The sequence below is a fragment of the Gymnoscopelus microlampas genome (genome assembly GCF_963454915.1).
Source record: "Gymnoscopelus microlampas genome assembly, chromosome: 18".
NCBI classification, from domain to species: Eukaryota; Metazoa; Chordata; class Actinopteri; order Myctophiformes; family Myctophidae; genus Gymnoscopelus; species Gymnoscopelus microlampas.
Window position 1 is genome coordinate 42,404,447 of NC_139955.1, and position 21,328 is coordinate 42,425,774.

A 21,328-nucleotide genomic window follows, 5' to 3' on the forward strand; every position below is an offset into this window, starting at 1 on the left:
CGTCAGGAACTCAACCATTTAGATTTCTTGGGGGTCCCAATCTACACTGCATCACCATCATCAGTGTTCATTTAACTCTGAGAGTGTACAAATGGAACCGAATGGGTCCATTTGGTTCCATTTGTACACTCTCAGAGTTAGAGACACATAAGGGTCAATTTGGTTCCTAACTATCAATTTGTCTGGGGACCCCCTGGAACCCCTTCAAGGACCACTGGTGGTCCCCGGACCACTGGTTGAGAACCACTGTCCTAGAGGAAAGGAACGCCATTATAAACAGTGTTGACCGATTTTGCGAGAGAAATAAGCAATCTGGTTTATGAAAACAAGCTATATATCAGCTATTGTAGGAGCCGATCTACAATAGGCCACATGTACAGTATGTGCCATGTCTAATACCCCTGTCAGTGTGCTTTGTCACCCCCTACAGACCTGGAAGAGAGGAGAGCATAAGAACCTGACCTAGAGAGGGCCAGGTGTAGTTGATTGGAGGTTCACAGCTTTTTACGTCTGTTTTTTGTTGCTGCTGCCTTTTATTCTAAGTTATGCCATATGCTCAAGTCTATTTATGTTATGTTTTCAAGCCTGGAACAACACGATATGGAATAAACCTTTTTTGAGTTCAACCTTAACTTTTGGACATTCCTCATTTCCCTTTTTTGGTCATGTTTGCTGCACAAAGCCAGTCAGTGCAAAAAGGTACTCTCTGTCAACCACCACAGAGGACAAAAGGCTATATATTAGCTCAAATCTAAAATCAACATATGTTTTTCAGAAAACTGTTTTATAACTGGATTTATAAGATATTTCTTTTAATCGGTCTAAATGGGTTACAGAAGATAATTTTGATGACATCCGTCTTGCAAATCAAACATAGCAGATTAGAAGCTCAATACAGTGTCTGACGGAGGACAAACCGTTCGTTCAGAAAGAGAGGGGCTTTAGAACGGCACCACAGAGGACAAAAAGAGAGGCCTGCGCAATTGTCACAACAGAGGAGAGAAAGAAAGAAAGGAAGAAACAAACAAACAACGTGAGAGTAGAAAAATGAAGGGTTGGACAAGTTAAGCGACAGCCATAATTAACTCACTGAGTGCCATTGACGTGTTTGACGTGTTTTTGAAAAAAGATGAAAATATATTCATGCAACACTGTTCTCCCTTCCTGGGATTGAACCAGAGACACTGCGGTTGTGTGGTCGATGCTTTAACCCATTGGTTCTCAAAGTGGGGTCCGGGGACTCCCAGGGGTCCCCAGCTAAATGGATGGATAGGAACCAAATGGACCCTTAAGGGTCTGTTACTCCGAGAGTGTACAAATGGAACGGTTCCATTTGGTTCCATTTGTACACTCTCAGAGTTAAATTAACATTGATTTTACAACATAAACAGGGGTGCACATAACTGGTGCGCAGGTGCGCATGCGTACCCAAAATAAAAAATGCGCACCACATCAGGCGACGCGAGGCGCTTTTGTGCACCAACAGCTGGGACAGGAATGTCCAAGCTTTTATTTTTTAGCAAAACTAAAAAATAAAAGCCTGGAGATCGAGGCTAGGAATTTACTTCCTGAAGCCACACTCACACAATCACTCTAAAGCACCCGTCGGCCCCATGTACACTGCAGCCATTAGGCACAGGGGTAGAGATATGACTCGCGTCGCCTCGCATCGCCTCGCATTGCCTTTGCTGCGTGCACGCAGCCAGCAGCGGCTGTTAGAGGCACTCGTTACCGATGATGAACGCCAATCTGGCGGATAAAATCAGCGCAGCAGCAGAGGGCACCAACCCTGGGGGCTTTATCTAACAGCGTGAGAAAAAAAAACGGCGAAAATCGGCGGAATTTAGAAGCAGAGCGTCCTTTTTTTTCTCGCCGCCCCCCCCCCCCCCCCGTTGACAAAACTGTCCGGTGGGCACCGTGCTGAACCCCCCCCCCCCCCCCCCGTTCACAAAACTGTCCGGGCTGAACCCCCCCCCCCCCCCCCCCCCCCCCCGTTGACAAAACGGGACGGGCGCCATGCGCACCAAGTCACATGTCCAGGTGCTCTTCTGCGTACCAGACCTAAAAAGTTATGTGCACCCCTGAACATAAAATTGGGGTCCCAGAGATAGAAATGCCATTACATGGGGGTCTGTAGTCTAATAATGCATGTCAGACTGGGGGTCCTTGGAATCAAAATGGTTGAGAATCACTGCTAGAGCCGTAAAAATCTTCTCTTATGGGGGGTCCTTTGGCATATCTTTTCAAATGGGGGTCCGTGGGCTAATAAGTGTCAATTTGACATGAAAAGGTTTGAGAACCACTGCTTTAACCCAGGGGGTCCTCAAGGTTTTCAAGGCAGGATGCCCAGAAACCTATATAAGGGGATGAATGACCCATTCAGTCCCGACCTCTAGTGAACTATGCGATCCTAACCTTCCCATATATGGAGATCCCCATAGATGGAGACAACCTCCCCAAGTCTGATGTCATAGAATCTCCTAGACGGCTATACATGGAGATACCATGGCATACCTAGCTCTGACATCAGAGAACCCCTCTCGGAACTCCATATATGGAGATAACCGAAACGTCTAGGACTGACGTCACAGTCCCAGATTTGGGCATAACTGACTTGGGCCGCTCCATATATGGAGATGTCTGACACTACCTGACATCATCCTGGTGACATTAGGGCCGCAGCCAACGGTATAAAGAGGCTCGACATGCATCGGTAGAGAGAAGTTCCATCAGCGACCCAGAGAGACATTAACTCCTTCCAGAGAGCCAAGCATCAGATAAAGCATATTCTAGACTGACTGTGGACTCCAGACTTCAGGTGAAGATGAACTCTCTCGCAGTAAATGAACGAAGAAGTTTGGCTAAACCAAAACAGCACGGCTGTGACCAGTGTGGAAAACACTTCAGTCAAATGTCCAACCTTAAAGTACATCAGAGAATCCACACTGGAGAGAAACCCTATGGATGTGATCAGTGTGGAACTCACTTCGCTCAAATGTCCAACCTTAGAAAACACCGGAGAATCCACACTGGAGAAAGACCATACCACTGTGACCAGTGTGGGAGCAGGTTTGTGAGCAAATCTACCTTAAAAACACATCGGAGAATTCACACTGGAGAGAAACCCTATGGATGTGATCAGTGTGGAACTCACTTCGCTCAAATGTCCAACCTTAAAAAACACTGGCGAATCCACACTGGTGAGAAACCCTATGCATGTGATCATTGTGGAAAAGAATTCACTCAAAGCTCCAACCTTGTATCACACCAGAGAATTCATACAGGATTCAAACCGCATCACTGTGACCAGTGTGGGAGCAGGTTTAAGACAAATGCTGAATTGATAAAACACCAGAGAATCCACACTGATGAGAAACCCTATGGATGTGGTCATTGTGGAAGATACTTCTCCGTAATGTCCAGTCTTAAAAAACACCAGAGAATCCACACTGGTGAGAAACCCTATGCATGTAAACATTGTGGAAAACAATTCACTCAGAGCTCCAACCTCGTATCACACCAGAGAATTCATACAGGACTCAAACCGTATCACTGTGACCAGTGCGGAAAGGCTTTTCGTCACTCAAATAGTTTAAATGTTCACAAGCTAGTGCACGCAGGGCTTAGACCCTATCCTTGTAGTCAATGTGGAAAGGGTTTTACTACGTCGTGCAATCTACGACGTCATGAGCGAACACATCAATAATGATCTCAGAGAGTAGTATATAAGGTCACCAAAATATTAGCATGCTACGCTAATATGCTAATAGTGTTAGCATCCGCCATTTTGGCGGATGCTAACACTATTAGCATATTAGCATCTTAGCTTAGCATGCTAATATTTTGGTGACCTTATATGCTGGGAAAGATCTGTGTTCATTTCACACCCAACAAGTAATCAGGCTAACTTGTTAAAGAACGCTGGTGAGATTGCTGACATAGTCATTGTCTATTTGATTTATTTTATATGCAGCTTCTCACACTACCAGTGTCTAATGCTAATAACAGCTACTCCACTGAGTTCTCTATCGTTCATCTAATACATTATTGACCTGGCTAATGTTCAAGGTGAAAATGTTTGCTTTTTAATATTTAATTCAATTCCTTCTCTTCAGAAAAAAGAAGACATCACTTCATAAATGTTGTTGATGAGTAGCATTTTTATTTGTCCAATTACATGGTTGGTGTTATTTATTAGGTCTTACTACTTAATGTCATATTTGTATTCAAATAATTAAATAGCCAAAGCGGTGCAGATCTACAAGCTCAAAATGGGTCGCTTCGCGCAACGTCTCAAGCTTGCAGATCTGCGACGTTTGATGCTTTTGTGAGAGACGCTGTAGTATGATCAAGTAGGGCGTTCATTTATGACAAAAACACAAAAAGTTAGAATATGGACATGGAGAGGTTTCTGCCCGACATATACAGAATATAAACATAAACAGTATATCAATTGGACACGTTCCACTAACGCCAGCATAGTGAGGTGAAATCAGAGAGCGAGAGGATGATCCTCTCTAGGTTTAATTAAAAAGGAAGAAAGAGAAAGATTTAAAGAAATGAGACCTATTACTCACTGGAACCGCAGCAGTGTTGGATTTTGTCGAAAAATGTTTGTCGACTACCTTTTTCCACTGACAAAAACAAAACAAAAAATGAAATAAAAACTAAGCTATGATGACTAAAACTAAGACTAAATGTATCAAGTGACGATTTCGTCAACAAATAAAAACTAGGATAAAATGTTAGTGAGGGACTAGTGGAGAAGAGATCCAGTAGAACTAAAAGCAGTCATTTTATGCTTGGTTGCGCTCAAGTGTTGCATGCTGAAAATAGCAGATCTACAAGATCACAACGCGTCGCGCTGTAGATCGGCTATTTTCCGCATGCAACCAAAATCAACCATTACGATGCCATCAAGGCACCGCCAAGATACATTTTAGTCGACTAAATCAACTGTAGATTTAGTCGACAAAAATCTTATGATATTTAGTCGACTAAAACTAGACTAACAGTAAAACATTTCAGATGACTAAAATATGACTAAAACTAAACATTTTATTCAAAAGACTATGACTAAAACTGAATCAAAATTTGCTGTCAAAATCAACACTAAACCGCAGTCCCCAGGTACGCTTCCAGGCCTGGCCATGTCGACGTGTCGAATATGACTGGTCAAAGTGTCCTTAAGAAAGACACCTAAACCCTAACTGCTCTGCCGCCCTTGAGGGCAGCAATCAGCTGGGTTGAGCCGAAACCAGATTTCCCCCACGGGAGCAAGTAGTTATAATTTAAAAAAAAACAAATTAACCCGCAGAGGTGATGCAAAATCCTTCAACAGCGACACCCGCAGGCAAAGATTTTTTTTTTTCATTGCAGTTGAAAAGGCTTTAGAAATGTTTGAGAAAAAAAAAACCTGCAATGGCTTACTGGAGTGGACTTTTCAGTTAAAACTTTTTATACATATGCATTTATACAATACTTTTAATGTGTTGTACAACTGAATGTCATGAAACCTTTAAGCTAATCATCTGGGGACCCCCCAAAATAATTAAGGGACCCCCCTGGGGGGTCCTGACTCCCAATTTGGGAACCACAGTATGATTAATTCGGACTGTTTTATTGACGTACAGTACACCTGCACAGGGACTGCAGAATCAAAATGAGCTCTAAGCTACAGTATTATCTGGTACAATGAATCAGAATTATAATGTTGAAATCCATATTAAAATGTGTCAAATGAACTGAATAAAGTAAAGTAAACCATTGTGACATCTACCCACTGAAATATTTAGGGAGAAAAGTATAACGGCTAACTGGGAAGATTATTAGAGCGTGGTGGAGGTAGTTTCCCCCGCCCCAATGTGTCACTTTTATTGGTGTGTAAATAATCCTCTACTCTTGCGTCTGAAGACCCTCTCCGGGGGATTGTGTCAGTGTGCAGGATTATTGTTTCATATATATCGTCGGGAAGAAAGCTCAAAACTAAGTCCAAAAACTGTTACTTGTCAAGATTCAAATTCTAAAGTATCAGAAATAGCACAATCTACAAGCTAGAAAGAGCTTGCAGATCTGCTATTTTGATGATTTGGTGTGACGCTGTGTATTATGATCAAGTAGGGCGCGTTCATTTACGAAAAAGGTTAGAATATGGAGATAAGAGGTCTCTGCCCGACAGCGACGATGTCATCACCGTCGGCCAGACCATAGATATAGAAACCTATATACCTCATTGGCCTCTGCAGTTCGTTGGAGCAACTGGTATCGCGGCCGCCATTTTAGATTTTAAGATTTCCACCCGACAGCCGTGGTGCAAAAAGTACATTTTCTACTTAAGTAAAAGTATCAATACTGCAATATAGAAGTAGCCTACTCTGTTACAAGTAAAAATCCAGAATTAAAAAATGACTTGAGTAAAAGTACAAAAGTATTGGCATAAAAATTAAAGTACCAAAAGTAAAAGTACTAAAATGTTTGAAAATAGCAGATCTACAAGCTCACAACGCGTCGCGATGCGACACGTTGTGAGCTTGTAGATCTGCTATTTTCAAATAGTCTATGTATATAGAAATAGGGCTAAAGTGGTTAATGTATGTTTCATAATATCAAAATTTATATCTGAAAAGTAACTAGTAACTAAAGTTTTTCAAATAATTGTAGTGGAGTAAAAGTACAATATTTGCCTCTGAGATGTAGTGGAGTAGATGTAAAAGTACTGAAAATGGGAAATACTCCAGTAAAGTAAAAAATTCCTCAAAATTGTACTTAAGTACAGTACTTGAGTAAATCATGGGGTGTGTAATTGATAGAAAATAGGTAATGTGTTGGGTGAACTACTCCTTTCATATATCAGCATTAATCACTTGACCTGCTTTTTAATTATAAGTCTTATAAGCTTTTAAAAAAAATAAATGATGAAATAAGATAAGGCCTTATATCGATCCTGCTGGGGAAATTAAGCTGCCAAAGACAAAGGAATTATCCTTGAGTCAAGAGAGCACAAACATTTCTATAATGTTGATTTCTGGGAAACCAAAATCCACAATCAATATGAAATTTAAAAAAAAATGAAATCTCTCTTTGAAGAGGTCTTTAGACGTTTAACCTGGTAAGATCGGGAACGCATCTGTGTGTCATTTTAAGATTTCTTTGGGCTACCGAGTGCCGCGCTACGAGCTTGTAGATCTGCTATTTTTGAAGAATCGCGAAAATGTGTGCAAATCTTTGAATATATATATATTTTTAAAGCGAACATTTGTAACTCAAATCTTTGCTTCTGAGGATTCTACAAATGTCTTCTAAATCCTAACAGTTTTTTTTTGTTGAATAAACGTAAACGTTGCTATAATATCAGTGGTTCTCAAACGTTTTCACGTCAAGGACCCCCCAAAATCATATGTATTTGTCCACGGACCCCCCCCCCCCCCCCCCCCCCCATCTCAAAATATGTTGTTCCAGGGACCCCCAGAAGTGAAATATTTGAGTTAAAAATGTATTTACACATTCAAAAGGTTTGCACACATTTTCATGATTTGTTTTTCCAAAAATAGCCCCAAAGACATCTAAAAAACGACACAAACAGATTATTTCCCGGTCTTAATGAGTTATAAGAGTTGGGCCAGTAGTAGTACCGGAGCCTTTGATGTCATCACAGCACATATGGGAGAGTCTGGTATTTGGCAACTCTCTGCTTACAGCTTTAACAACTCCCGCTTTTTATAGCAATTATAGATGAAACCGCAGAAGCTCTTGGAAGCAGAAGCAGGCACAGTATTTTCTGTCTCTTTCATGAAGCAAAATCTCTCATCACGGGGGAAATATGTGGTATCATTTTACAGTGTGTGTTACTGCGCTTAAACCTACTGAGCTGAACTACGAAGACATGATATGCAGTAGCCTACATAATAGCTGTATAGAGCGCTGAAGCAGCGTTGCCAGATCTGCTTATTATAAATTCCCCGCAAGATTTAATTTGAAAATAGCCGATCTACAAGCTTGTAGATCTGCTATTTTCAAATAGCTGATGTATATGTTAAAGTGCTCATGTGGCCCATAGACGCTTCTTTTGGGCTGGTTTTCCTAGACCTGGTTGCTTGTTTCTCTCACAGAATCTGGCAACACTGCACTGAAGTCCTGACGTCACTGCCAGTAGAGGGCGCTTTTTTTCCCGCAGGTTTGTGGCTTTACTTTTTGTATTGATATCCTCATTGGGGAATCTTAGATCGCTTCATATAAGAACTGTGTTCCAAAAACAAACACACCACCCTTGTCGTTTTTACTCATATGGATATGAAGCATCGACTGAAGGTGTAAATGCACACATTTACACAAAGAGTAACACAATATAAACACTAGAAACGAGTCAAACGACCCAAAGACTACATTTACCATGAACGCGGCTGCTGTGGGGACAGTGATTTCAGACCCGGAAGTAGTAGTTCTTAAGACTTTTAAAGGCAGAAATAATTCAATTTTGGCCAGAAACAGGCTGTATCAAATATGAATGAATATCATAAACGATGCAGAGCCACCCCTCTGACAAAAACGCCCAGGGTGGTGTGTTTATGTTTGGAACACAGTTCTTATATGACGTGATCTAAGATTCCCAAATGGGGATTTCAACACAAAAAATAAAGCCACGAACCCGTGAAACCCGAGCGCCCTTTAGTGGCAGTGACGTCAGACTTCGGTGCTCTATACCAGTGGTTCTCAAACTTTTTCATGTCAAGGACCCCAAAATTTACACTTATTAGCTCGCGGACCCCCATTTTATAAGATATGCCAGGGACCCCCATAAGAGAAGATTTTTACGCCTCTAGCAGTGATTCTCAACCATTTTAATTTCAAGGACCCCCAGTTTGACATGCATTAGGGCTACAGACCCCCATTTAATGGCATTTCTATCACTTGGACCGCAATTTAACTCTGAGAGTGTACAAATGGAACCAAATGGACCCGTTAGGGACCATTTGGTTCCATGTGTACACTCTCAGAGTTACAAAACCATAAGGGTCCATTTGGTGCCTAATCTATCATTTAGCTGGGGACCCCCTGGAACTCCCTCATGGACCCCTGGGGGTCCCCGGACCCCACTTTGAGAACCAATGCTCTATACAGAGCACAGCAACTTGCTATGGGGCCTGGTTTTCAAGACACTCAAGGGACGCCCACGGGCACAACCACCAGAGGGAGCTCCACTCATCTGTATGCATGCACTTATACTGTATGTTGGTTTGTTTGCTGTTCAGTGAGAAAGCACATTAAGCTAATCATCTGGGGACCCCCCAAAATACCCCCCTCCCCCGACTCCGAGTTGGGGAACCACTGGTATACTTTAGGCCAGTGGTTTTCAATTTGGGGGTCAAGGACCCCCAAATTGACACATATTAGCCCAGGGACACAACCATTTAGATTTCTTGGGGGTCCCAGTCTACACTGCATCACCATCATCAGTGTTCATTTAACTCTGAGAGTGTACAAATGGAACCAAATGGACCCTAACGGGTCCATTTGGTTCCATTTGTACACTCTCAGAGTTACAGACACATAAGGTTCCATTTGTACACTCTCAGAGTTACAGACACATAAGGGTCCATTTGGTTCCTAGCTATTCATTTGTCTGGGGACCCCCTGGAACCCCTTCAAGGACCACTGGTGGTCCCCGGACCACTGGTTGAGAACCACTGCTTTAGGCTACAGTATGATCTGGTACAATGCATCAGCATCGTATTGTTGAAATCGATATGAAAACGTGTCAAATGAAGTGAATAAAGTAAAGTAAACTATTGTGACATCTAAACCACGGAAATGTTTAGGGAGAAAGTATGACGGCTAATTGGGAAGATTATTAGAGCGTGGCGGAGGTAGTTTTTTTTTCCCCCCACTTTTAATGGTGCGTAAATAATTCTCTACTCTTGCATCTGAAGATCCTTCTCCGTGGATTGTGTCAGTGTGCAGGATTGTTTTCTATATCGTCTCTGTCGGATCATAGAGTATGTCCAAAATGTTACTTTTTTTCAAGATTCAAATTCAAAAGTATCAAAAATAACAATCTACAAGCTCGAAACAAGCTCCTCTGATCTCATTGCCACCAGATTCGACACAAACAGTCGTGAGTGTAGATGACGCGAGGGTAGAAATCAGGGTCAATCCAAGATGAGAATTAACACAATATTACTGTACATGTCATCCAAAAAGACAAACACTAAGTCTATGTGGACAAAAAGAGATGGGACAATTACGTGTACCTCCCCTTGTGGTCTTCTGATTGAAAGAAACCAGTGTCACACATCCAACTATTAAGACCTGGAGAACGCATCTGTGTCACTTTAGATTTCTTTGGCTATTCAAAAATAGCAGATCTACAAGCTCATAGCGCGGCACCGAGTGCCGCGCTATGAGCTTGTAGATCTGCTATTTTTTTCAAAAATCGTGGAGAAAAAAAAGTTTGAGATTTTTTTCCAATAACTTTTTTAATCTTTTTTAAAAATTAGATTTTTTTTTAAAGAATCGCCCCAGGTCTATAATGGGTTAATGGATGGTGTCAGGGGCATTCCACATTTGGGTGGCAGATGTGGTGTGATGTGAGTGTGTACAGTGTCTGTGTCTGTGTCTGTGTCTGTGTCTGTGTCTGTGTGTGTGTGTGTGTGTGTGTGTGTGTGTGTGTGTGTGTGTGTGTGTGTGTGTGTGTGTGTGTGTGTGTGTGTGTGACAGAGAGAGGTTCGTGTACGGGCAACACGTGTGAATGACTCAGAGAGAGATAGTGTTCATGTAATGCAAGGGGGGACAGGTGGGGTCACCGATGTGTAAAAACTTCACCTTATCTTCAACTCAACTGTATTTTTGTCAGCTTTAAGGGGTCCTTGGCCTGAAAAACGTTAAAAACCCCTGATGTAGACGTATAGTGAATCTCTCTCTCTCTCTCTCTCTCTCTCTCTCTCTCCTGTCCCCCATCACCCCAGCCCCCCCCGTTGCCATCCAGCCTCATCTGAAAAGGCTCATTTCACTTTATTGCTACCTCTATGAATTATCGTGCACTGTGTGTGTGTGTGTGTGTGTGTGTGTGTGTGTGTGTGTGTGTGTGTGTGTGTGTGTGTGTGTGTGTGTGTGTGTGTGAGCGCGCATGCCTGAGGATGAGGGAGACAAACTTCAAACAAACAAACAAGCAGATGGCCAGACAAGACGTGTGAGACAAGGATCAAACCACATTACCCATATTCAACCAGAATCCTATCCACGCCATGGAAAATCCATGGCACTCAATGGTTGGATTATGAAAAACGTCCAGGGCCGCTTTTGGCACTCAATGTTCAACATGTGTAGCATTCAACATTTCTATATGACTGACTGGCCATCAAAACTGAAAGCATCAGGAGGACTCACAAGTCAGGACACACAACACATTCAAACTGAAAATAATAAAGAAAGTTACATATTAGTTACATAAGTTACATATTACTTTAGTTACTTTCCAACACTGGAGGTTTCTACCCAACAGAGACGATATTTCGATGATTAACCCATTGAGACCTGAAGCCGATTCTACATGTCTCCTAAATCCCAACAGTTTTCTGAAAAACGTATGTTTCTATATCAGTGGTGCTCAATCTTTTTCATGTCAAGGACCCCCAAAATAATATATATTTGGCCGTGGATCCCCATCAAAATATTTTGTTCCAGGGACCCCCCCAGAAGCAAGTATTTGAGTTAAAAACGGTTCGCTTTAAAAATATATATATTCAGAAGATTTGCACACATTTTCACGATTTTTCAAAAATAGCAGATCTACAAGCTCATAGCGCGGCACTCGGTGCCGCGCTATGAGCTTGTATATCTGCTATTTTTGAATAGCCAAAGAGTAAAATAATGCTTTTTAGCTCAAATCAAAAAATGTCACAGTTCCAGGTCTTAATGGGTTAACTTACTACCTTGTCGAACTGCTGCCATCTAGCAGGAATATGGATAAAAAGGCCTCTATACCATAGAAGTACATACCATATGCATGCGTGTATATTGATCGTCTACAAGTGAGTGAGTACGTGAGCAGTGTTGCCAGATTCTGTGCGAGAAACAAGCAACCGGGTCCAGGAAAACCAGCCCAAAAGAAGCGAAGTATGGGCCACATGAGCACTTTAACATATACATCAGCTATTTGAAAATAGACGATCTACAAGCTCACAACTCGTAATGCGATGCGTTGTGAGCTTGTAGATCGGCTATTTTCAAATACAATCTTGCGGGGGAATTATAATAAGCAGATCTGGCAACCCCTGTATGTGAGTGGGTGTATGCACACATATGAGTGTGTGTGTGTGTGTGTGTGTGTGTGTGTGTGTGTGTGTGTGTGTGTGTGTGTGTGTGTGTGTGTGTATTTGTGTCTATGTAGATGTATGGGGATAGGTATGTCGTAGGTACTTGGTACATGGTTACGTATAGAAGTATGTGTGCAACTGTTGTTATTAATAATGATGATTGTTTTTAGTTTTTCTAAATACCAGTAATGGGTGGGAGATGGAGGGTTATGGAACAAAAACCTGATGTGTTGAAATGATGTGCTTATTTTGGCATTATATTACTTTGTCCATCCTGTACAGGAAAAAAAAACTATATTATATTATTTATAAAGGAAAAACAAAAAAAAACTCCTCTATACTTCATATAGATGCTGAAATCAGCGTTACGAGTTTGGAAGGACAAGCCACTCATTTGCAAACATACAGTACGCAACTATTATTCTTAACCCTTTAAGGCCGGGAAGGGAACGCATGTGTGTCATTTTAAGATTTGTTTTGGCTATTAAAAAATAGCAGATCTACAAGCTCATAGTGCGGCACCCAGTGCCGCACTATGAGCTTGCAGATCTGCTATTTTTAGAAAAATCCTGAAAATTTGTGCAAATCTTTTATATACTTTTTTAACTCAAATCTTTGCCTCTGGGGGTCCATGGAACAAAATATTTTTAGATGGGAGGGGGTCCGTGGTAAGGCTGCAACTAACGATTAATTCCATAATCGATGAATCGGGCGATTATTTAAACGATTAATCGATTAATCGGATTATCGCACTTATTAAGCAATTACCTTATAATTTTGAAGTTTAAGGCATGTTTTATCTAAAAATAAAGACAATTTGTAGTTTTGTAGAAATATTAGACCTTAATTGTCGAATATTTAAGCATGTTCTAATCATGTATACTTTAATTTACTTAAACACTTTCCAATTTTTTATTTTTTTTTAACATTTTGGATAAAATAGCCAATTTTACATTGAATTAATTACATTCCATTATCGATTAATCGATTATCGATTAATCGATTATCAAATTAGTTGGCAACTAATTTAGTAATCGATTATTAATCGATTAATCGATTAGTTGTTGCAGCCTTAGTCCGTGGTCAAATACATATTATTTTGGGGGTCCTTTACGTGAAAAAAGTTTGAAAACCATTGATAATAAAGCAACATAAGTAAAAAAAATAATAGTAAATAAAAAACTTTAGGAAAAAGGTACTTAAGAATTTAGAAGACATTTGTAAAATCCCCAGAAGCAAAGATTTGAGTTAAAAACTTTCGCTTTAAAAATGTATAATATATTCAAACTAAAGATTTGCACACATGTATATCTGCTATTTCTATATAGCCAAAGAAATCTTAAAATGACGCAGATGCGTTCCCGGTCTTAAAGGGTTAATAATATATAAAAACAATTATGTTTGTGCCTCTGCCATTTGATTTGTTCCTCTGTATCGTATTTGTCTGTTTTGTATTGGATGTGCTTTTTAAAACCTTATTGTCTATGGGGGAAGCATAAGAACAAATTTCATGTAATCTAATACATTTCTGTATACACTGCAATGATGTCAGCCTTTTTCCCGCTACTCGTTGGAGAGGGAAAACTAGAGCAAGCGATTCCCAACACGTGGGTCGGGGGACCACTGGTGGGCCGTGAGGACACTTGCAGGTGGGTCCCCAAAAAGCACTAAGACTTTTAATGATGATAATTAACCCTTTAAGACCGGGAACGCATCTGTGTCATTTTTAGATTTATTTGGGCTATTAAAAAAAAAAAAAAGCAGATCTACAAGCTTGTAGCGTGGCACTCGGTGCCACGCTACGAGCTTGTAGATCTGCTTTTTTTTTCTTTATCTTGCAAATCTTTAAATGTATATATTTTTAAAGCGAACATTTGTAACTCAAATCTTTGCTTCTGGGAGGATTCAACAAATGTCTTCTAAATCCTAACAGTTTTTTGAAAGAAAACCTTTGTTGCTATAATATCAGTGGTTCTCAAACTTTTTTCATGTCAAGGACCCCCAAAATGATATGTATTTGGCCGCGGACCCCAGAAGCACCCCAGAAGCAAAGATTTGAGTTAAAGATTTTAGCTTTCAAACCCAAATGGGTTCCCAGATTAGACTAAAGAGTCCACAGTGGAATTCTGCAGTATAGAAACTCACAAAAAAATATTTCCTAACTAGTGCTAAAAGTGGTTATTTGGCTTGTAGGGAAACCTCTATTGGTGTGAATAAATACATAAATAAAAAGATAAAGATAAGATTAAAAAAAATACAACACCAATATCATTATATGTTTCTTCTATCCAATAGGATGCAGTGTAGGGCTGTCAAAAAAAATCGATTCATGAATAAATCGCGATTCTTAATGCCACGATTTTATAAAATCGAATCAAAATATTAAAATCGATTTTTTAAATTTTTTTAAATTTTTTTTTTTTTTTTTTTTTTTTTTTTTTTTATAAAATCGCAATAAATCGCAGAATCGAATATCAATTAATCGCAGAATCGCAATTTTAATCGAATCGGCACCCTAGAAAATCGCAATAAATCGCAGAATCGCAATTTTAATCGAATCGGCACCCTAGAAAATCGCAATAAATCGCAGAATCGAATCGAATATCAATTAATCGCAGAATCGCAATTTTAATCGAATCGGCACCCTAGGAATCGATTTTGAATCGAATCGTGAGGTAAGTGAATCGTGACACCCCTACAGTGGCAGAGAAAGCAGAGGTAAATATCCATCAAATGCCAGACAACAAATCAAATCATAAAGTATGAATTAATACAGAACGACTCCAGACTGACCGTCAGACCCACAGACAGACAGACAGACAGACAGACAGACAGACAGACAGACAGACAGACAGACAGACAGACAGACAGACAGACAGCATGGGAGTTCATTGTGGAAACAAACAGCGCCGTGGTGCAAGGTGGGAAAGAATCTATTATGGAGGGAGAGAGAGACATTGTACCTGAGGCAATGAGGGGACGTGCAGGTTATTAATGTGGATAAGATTCTCTCTCTCTCTCTCTCTCTCTCTCTCATTCTCTCTCTCTCTCTCTCTCCTCTCCCCCCCCCCCCCGAAAAACAGAACTGAAGATATGAATTCAGAGAGAGAAAGAGGGGGGGCGGGGGGGTAGAGTGAGATAATAAGTTTGGGTGAGAGACAGTGAGCAATAATCTCTCTTTAAACTCGTTTATCTGTCTGTTGCCTTCTCTTTGCTAGATTCTCTTTTAATCCACTTTGTCTCTCTTGTCAGTTTTTCAAGGTTTCTCTCTCTTTTCTTCGTTTCTTTATTGCTTTCTGTCTTTCTGTCTTTCTTTCCTTCATTCCGTCTTTCTTTCTTTCTTTCTTTCTCTCACATGCACGCACGCAGCTCGTAGATCTGCTATTTATCGGTGCAAGACACCAGTGTGGAACTACGTATACATCAGGCATCAGTGGTGTAAAGTACACATACTCAAGTACTGTACTTAAGTACAATTTGGAGGTAGTTTTACTTTATTGGAGTATTTCCGATTTTCTATACTTTTACTTCTACTCCACTACATCTCAGAGGCAAATATTGTACTTTTACTATTTACACACACACACACACACACACACACACACACACACACACACACACACACACACACACACACACACACACACACACACACACACACACACACACACACACACACACACACACACACACACACACACACACACACACACACACACCCATATGTGTGCATACACCCACTCACATACAGGAGTTGCCAGATCTGCTTATTATAATTTCCCCGCAAGATTGTATTTGAAAATAGCCGATCTACAAGCTCACAACGCATCGCATCGCATTACGAGTTGTGAGCTTCTGAGATCTGCTATTTTCAAATAGCTGATGTATATGTTAAAGTGCTCATGTGGCCCATACTTCGCTTCTTTTGGGCTGGTTTTCCTGGACCCGGTTGCTTGTTTCTCTCACAGAATCTGGCAACACTGCTCACATACTCACTCACTTGTAGACGATCAATATACACGCATGCATATGGTATGTACTTCTATGGTATAGAGGCCTTTTTATCCATATTCCTGCTAGATGGCAGCAGTTCGACAAGGCAGTAAGTTAAACATCGAAATATCGTCTCTGTTGGGTAGAAACCTCCAGTGTTGGAAAGTAACTAAACTGTGTACTTCTCATGTTATTTTTCTCTGCAACCTTGTAAATAAAATATTCAATCGATCAATGTCTCATATTCTACTATACTTGTGGGGACGTTTGGTCCCCACAAGTATAGTAACTCTCTCTCTCTCTCTCTGTATAGTATAGTAACACACCACACACACACACACACACACACACACACACACACACACACACACACACACACACACACCATGTTTTTCGCTTGAATAATAATAATAAAAAAGTGTTAGTAGTAATGAACTCATGGTCAGTTAATAACCAGAGGCAAGCAACCACGAGGATAAGAAAGAACCAATTATATTCTAAAGCTTTCATTTCCATTATATCAATTTAAGGAAAAAGCACTGCCTGGAATTCATTCATCAGTTAATATTGAAAAGTGCCAGACAAAAAAAAAACGGCATTTATTTAAAATGTTTCTGGTTTATGTGAAGAAGATGAAAAAAATATATATATTCCCAGAATACCCAATTATAGATCGCCAATCATCAGAGACTTGTTTTTTTCAAACAACAGATTATTTGGAACACAATTTATAGAATGATAAATGTGTCGGAATAAAAAAAGAATTACTGGTTACAGTAAGTGCCTTGATGGTCAACCAATACTGGCTGTGAATTTATACAATTAACCCTTAATTGTATAAAGGCCGGGAAGTGAACACATGTGTGTCATTTTAAGATTTCTTTGGCTATTCAAAAATAGCAGATATACAAGCTTGATAGCTTGTATATCTAGCTAACAGAGTACCGCGCTATGAGCTTGTAGATCTGCTATTTTTTTGAAAAATCCTGAAAATTTGCACAAATCTTTTATATACATTTTTAACTCAAATCTTTGCTTCTGGGGGTCCCTGGAACAAAATAGTCATATATATATTATTTTGGGGGTCCTTGACATGAAAAAAGTGTGAAAACCATTGATAATATAGCAATATAAGTATAAATAAATAAATACAAAAAAAACTTTAGGGAAAAAAAAACTGTTAGGATTTAGAAGACATTTGTAATATCCCCAGAAGCAAAGATTTGAGTTAAAAACTTTCGATTTAAAAAAAAATATATATATATATTCAAACTAAAGATTTGCACACATTTTCACAATTAAAAAAAATAAATAGCAGATCTACAAGCTCATATGAGCTTGTATATCTGCTATTTTTATACAGCCAAAGAAATCTTAAAATGACACAGATGCGTTCCCGGTCTTAAAGGGTTAAGAATCATATGAACTTGAAAGATATCTCACTACACGTTCACACCATAGTGAGTGAAAGCCCTCAGGGCTTTTTGTGTTATCCTCCTAGCATTAATGTATTAACTGTACCGCTGTACTTTTTAATGATTCAATCAATCAATATCGTTGTTGTCGGGCAGAAAACCTTGTATCTCCATATTTCAACTGTGTATGTCTTTTCGTACATGATTGCCTTACTTAACTCACTCAGTGCCAGAGTATTTTCATAACGTACTCCCCCAGTGCCAGCAATTTTCGTTTTTTTTTTTTTTTTGCAATTTTTTTTTTTTTTGTTCAAATAGCTTGTCTGCAGTTTTAAACACCTACGACAGTTCTACCAGTAGAGAGCAGCAAATCGACACATTGATTACCTCGCTGACTCGCTCGCCCCCTCCCAAACAGGCCTACGTCACATCCGGTCATAAACCGGATGTGACGTTTTCGACAATCTGTGATCGGGCTAAAATACGATGAAATACACGACTATGATGACTGATCGTCACCCAGACCAAAGAGAGTAGCAGTAGAGCTCTCCGTTCGTTTTGGATACCGTGTGAAAAAAAGGTGACTTTCCCTATTCTGGCCGAAAATGACCGCGGGAAAAAAAAGAGAACCGGAAACGGAATCTGCGTCATGAAACCGGAACCCAGTGAGTCTGAAGGAATCAGAAAGTGAAAGTGATCATGAAAAATAAACAAAATAGCGCGACCACTGTAAAAAGTAAAAACTCGGGATTTCTCGTTCTGGCAGCGAGGGTTGTCGGGAAAAACTCGGGATATCTCGGGGCGTGGCACTGAGAGAGTTAAATCACACAAGAGTGTTGCACAAAAGAAGTGAAAATAGCTAGATCTTAAAAAGAATGTATCCACAAGTTTCAAGGGATCAAATTGAAAGGCGGTGAATAAGTGATGCCCACAATGCCCTAGGAAACTTGTGGATAAGAGAAAAAATAAATGTTTTGGACATACAAGCTTTTCACCCGACAGCAACTATATTAACCCATTAAGACGTGGAACGCATCTGTGTCATTTTTTGGATTTGAGCTAAAAAAAAAAAATTGAAATACTTTGGCTATTCAAAAATAGCAGATATACAAGCTCATAGCGCGGCACCGAGTGCCGCGCTACGAGCTTGTAGATCTGCTATTTTTGAAAAATCGTGAAAATGTGCGCAAATCTTTGAATATATATATATTACTTTAAAGCGAACATTTCTAACTCAAATCTTTGCTTCTGGGGGGTCCGTGGAACAACATATTTTGAGATGGGGGTCCGCGGCCAAATACATATAATTTTGGGGGGTCCTTGACATGAAAAAGTTGGAGCACCACTGATATAGAAACATGCGTTTTTCAGAAAACTGTTGGGATTTAGAAGACGTTTTGTAGTATCGGCTTCAGGTCTTAATGGGTTAAACATTATCTGGAGTGGGGACTAAAGTTGCTCACCCAGCGCATCCTCCTAGTGACGTGGCGGAGGTCAATAATGGCCTGGTGGCCAGCGGCGGTGTTTGTGGTCACAGCATGAACAGCATGGTGTCCTCTATGAGTCTACCATGTACGTCACTGCTCTGCGTCACAACCTATACCGTGAGCCCATTGGTCGAGCCTGGAACCTGCAGGGGCTTGGTCCACACACAATGTAGTGTGCGTGCGCGCGCACACACACACACACACACACACACACACACACACAATGCACAAACACACACACACAATTCAATTCAATTCAATTTTATTAAAGTGTCAAATCACAACAAGTTGTCTCAAGACACTTTACATGTAGAGAAGAGACCCAACATCCCACCCTGAGCAAGCAATTTTGCGACAGTGGCAACGAAAAACTCCCTCTTAATTCAACAGGAAGAAACGTCAGGCAGACCCTAGGCTCTAGGGCGGGGGCCTTCTGCCTCGACACACACACACACACAATGCACAAACACACACACACACACACAATGCGCAAACACACGCACGCACACACACATACAATGCGCAAACACACGCACAGACACACACACACAATGCACAAACACACAATGCGCAAACACACGCACGCACACACACACACACACACAATGCGCAAACACACGCACACACACATACAATGCACAAACACACGCACGCACACACACACACAATGCACAAACACACGCACGCACACACACACAATGCACAAACACACGCACACACACACACACACACACACGCAATATGCACAAACACACGCACAGACACACACATACAATTATGCACAAACACACGCACAGACACACACATACAATGCACAAACACACGCACGCACACACACACAATGCACAAACACACGCACACACACACACACGCAATATGCACAAACACACGCACAGACACACACATACAATTATGCACAAACACACGCACAGACACACACATACAATGCACAAACACACACACGCACACACACACAATGCACAAACACACGCACAGACACACACACAATGCACAAACACACGCACAGACACACACATACAATGCACACACACACACACACACGCACGCACACATTCACGCTCGCACGCACAGGGTTGCGAGCTGAGGCAGACAAATCACCTCTCAGGCCCTTCACAGTGGGAGACAGCCATTTGACAGCAGAACAGAGACTGTCACACTACAGTGATCTGTCAGACACACAGACGTGTGTGTGTGTGTGTGTGTGTGTGTGTGTGTGTGTGTGTGTGTGTGTGTGTCATGTGGTGTCACAGTGAGAGATGCCCTTCTCAATTTGCAAGCTATCCTGACGGCAACCCAGTATAGGGTCAAACTGGTGTGTGTGTGCGTGCACGCATGTGCGCGTGCACGCACACCACCCAAGATTTGAACCCAGGTCTCCTCCCGTGTGGGAAACCAAACGTCCGTCCGTCCCCCCCCCCCCCCCTTGGGTCAGGGGAGATAACTAGGCTTTTGAGGCTTCAATCTGTAGTACTCTGTTTAAAGGAGTAGTTCATCCAAAACATGACTTATTGTCTATCAATTATACAACCCCATGAAGCCTTGAATTCATGGAGATTTGTTTTGTTTAGAGACAATCATTTGATGAGCGGTGGAGTCTTCAGTAGTAGGAGACTCAATGGAGACTCTTTAACACATCGGGTGCCAGAGGTTTATTAACCCATTGAGACCTGAAGCCGATTTTACATGTCTCCTAAATCCCAACTGTTTTCTGAAAAACGTATGTTTCTATATCAGTGGTGGTTTTTATATATATTTTTATATATATATATTTTAATTATATGTTTTTGGCCGCGGACCCCGATCAAAATATTTTGTTCCAGGGACCCCCAGAAGCAACGATTTGAGTTAAAAATGTTCGCTTTAAAAATAAATATATTCAAAGATTTGCACACATTTTCACAAATTTTCAAAAATAGCAGATCTACAAGCTCGTAGTGCGGCACTCGGTGCCGCACTACGAGCTTGAAAATGACACAGTTCCAGGTCTTAATGGGTTAAAATATTATACGTTCAGTGCCTGCATTTCTTCCATCCACTCACTCACGTTGATACGTTTCGTGCTGTAGAAGCCCCGACGCGGAAGTGCGTGTAAACAAAGCGT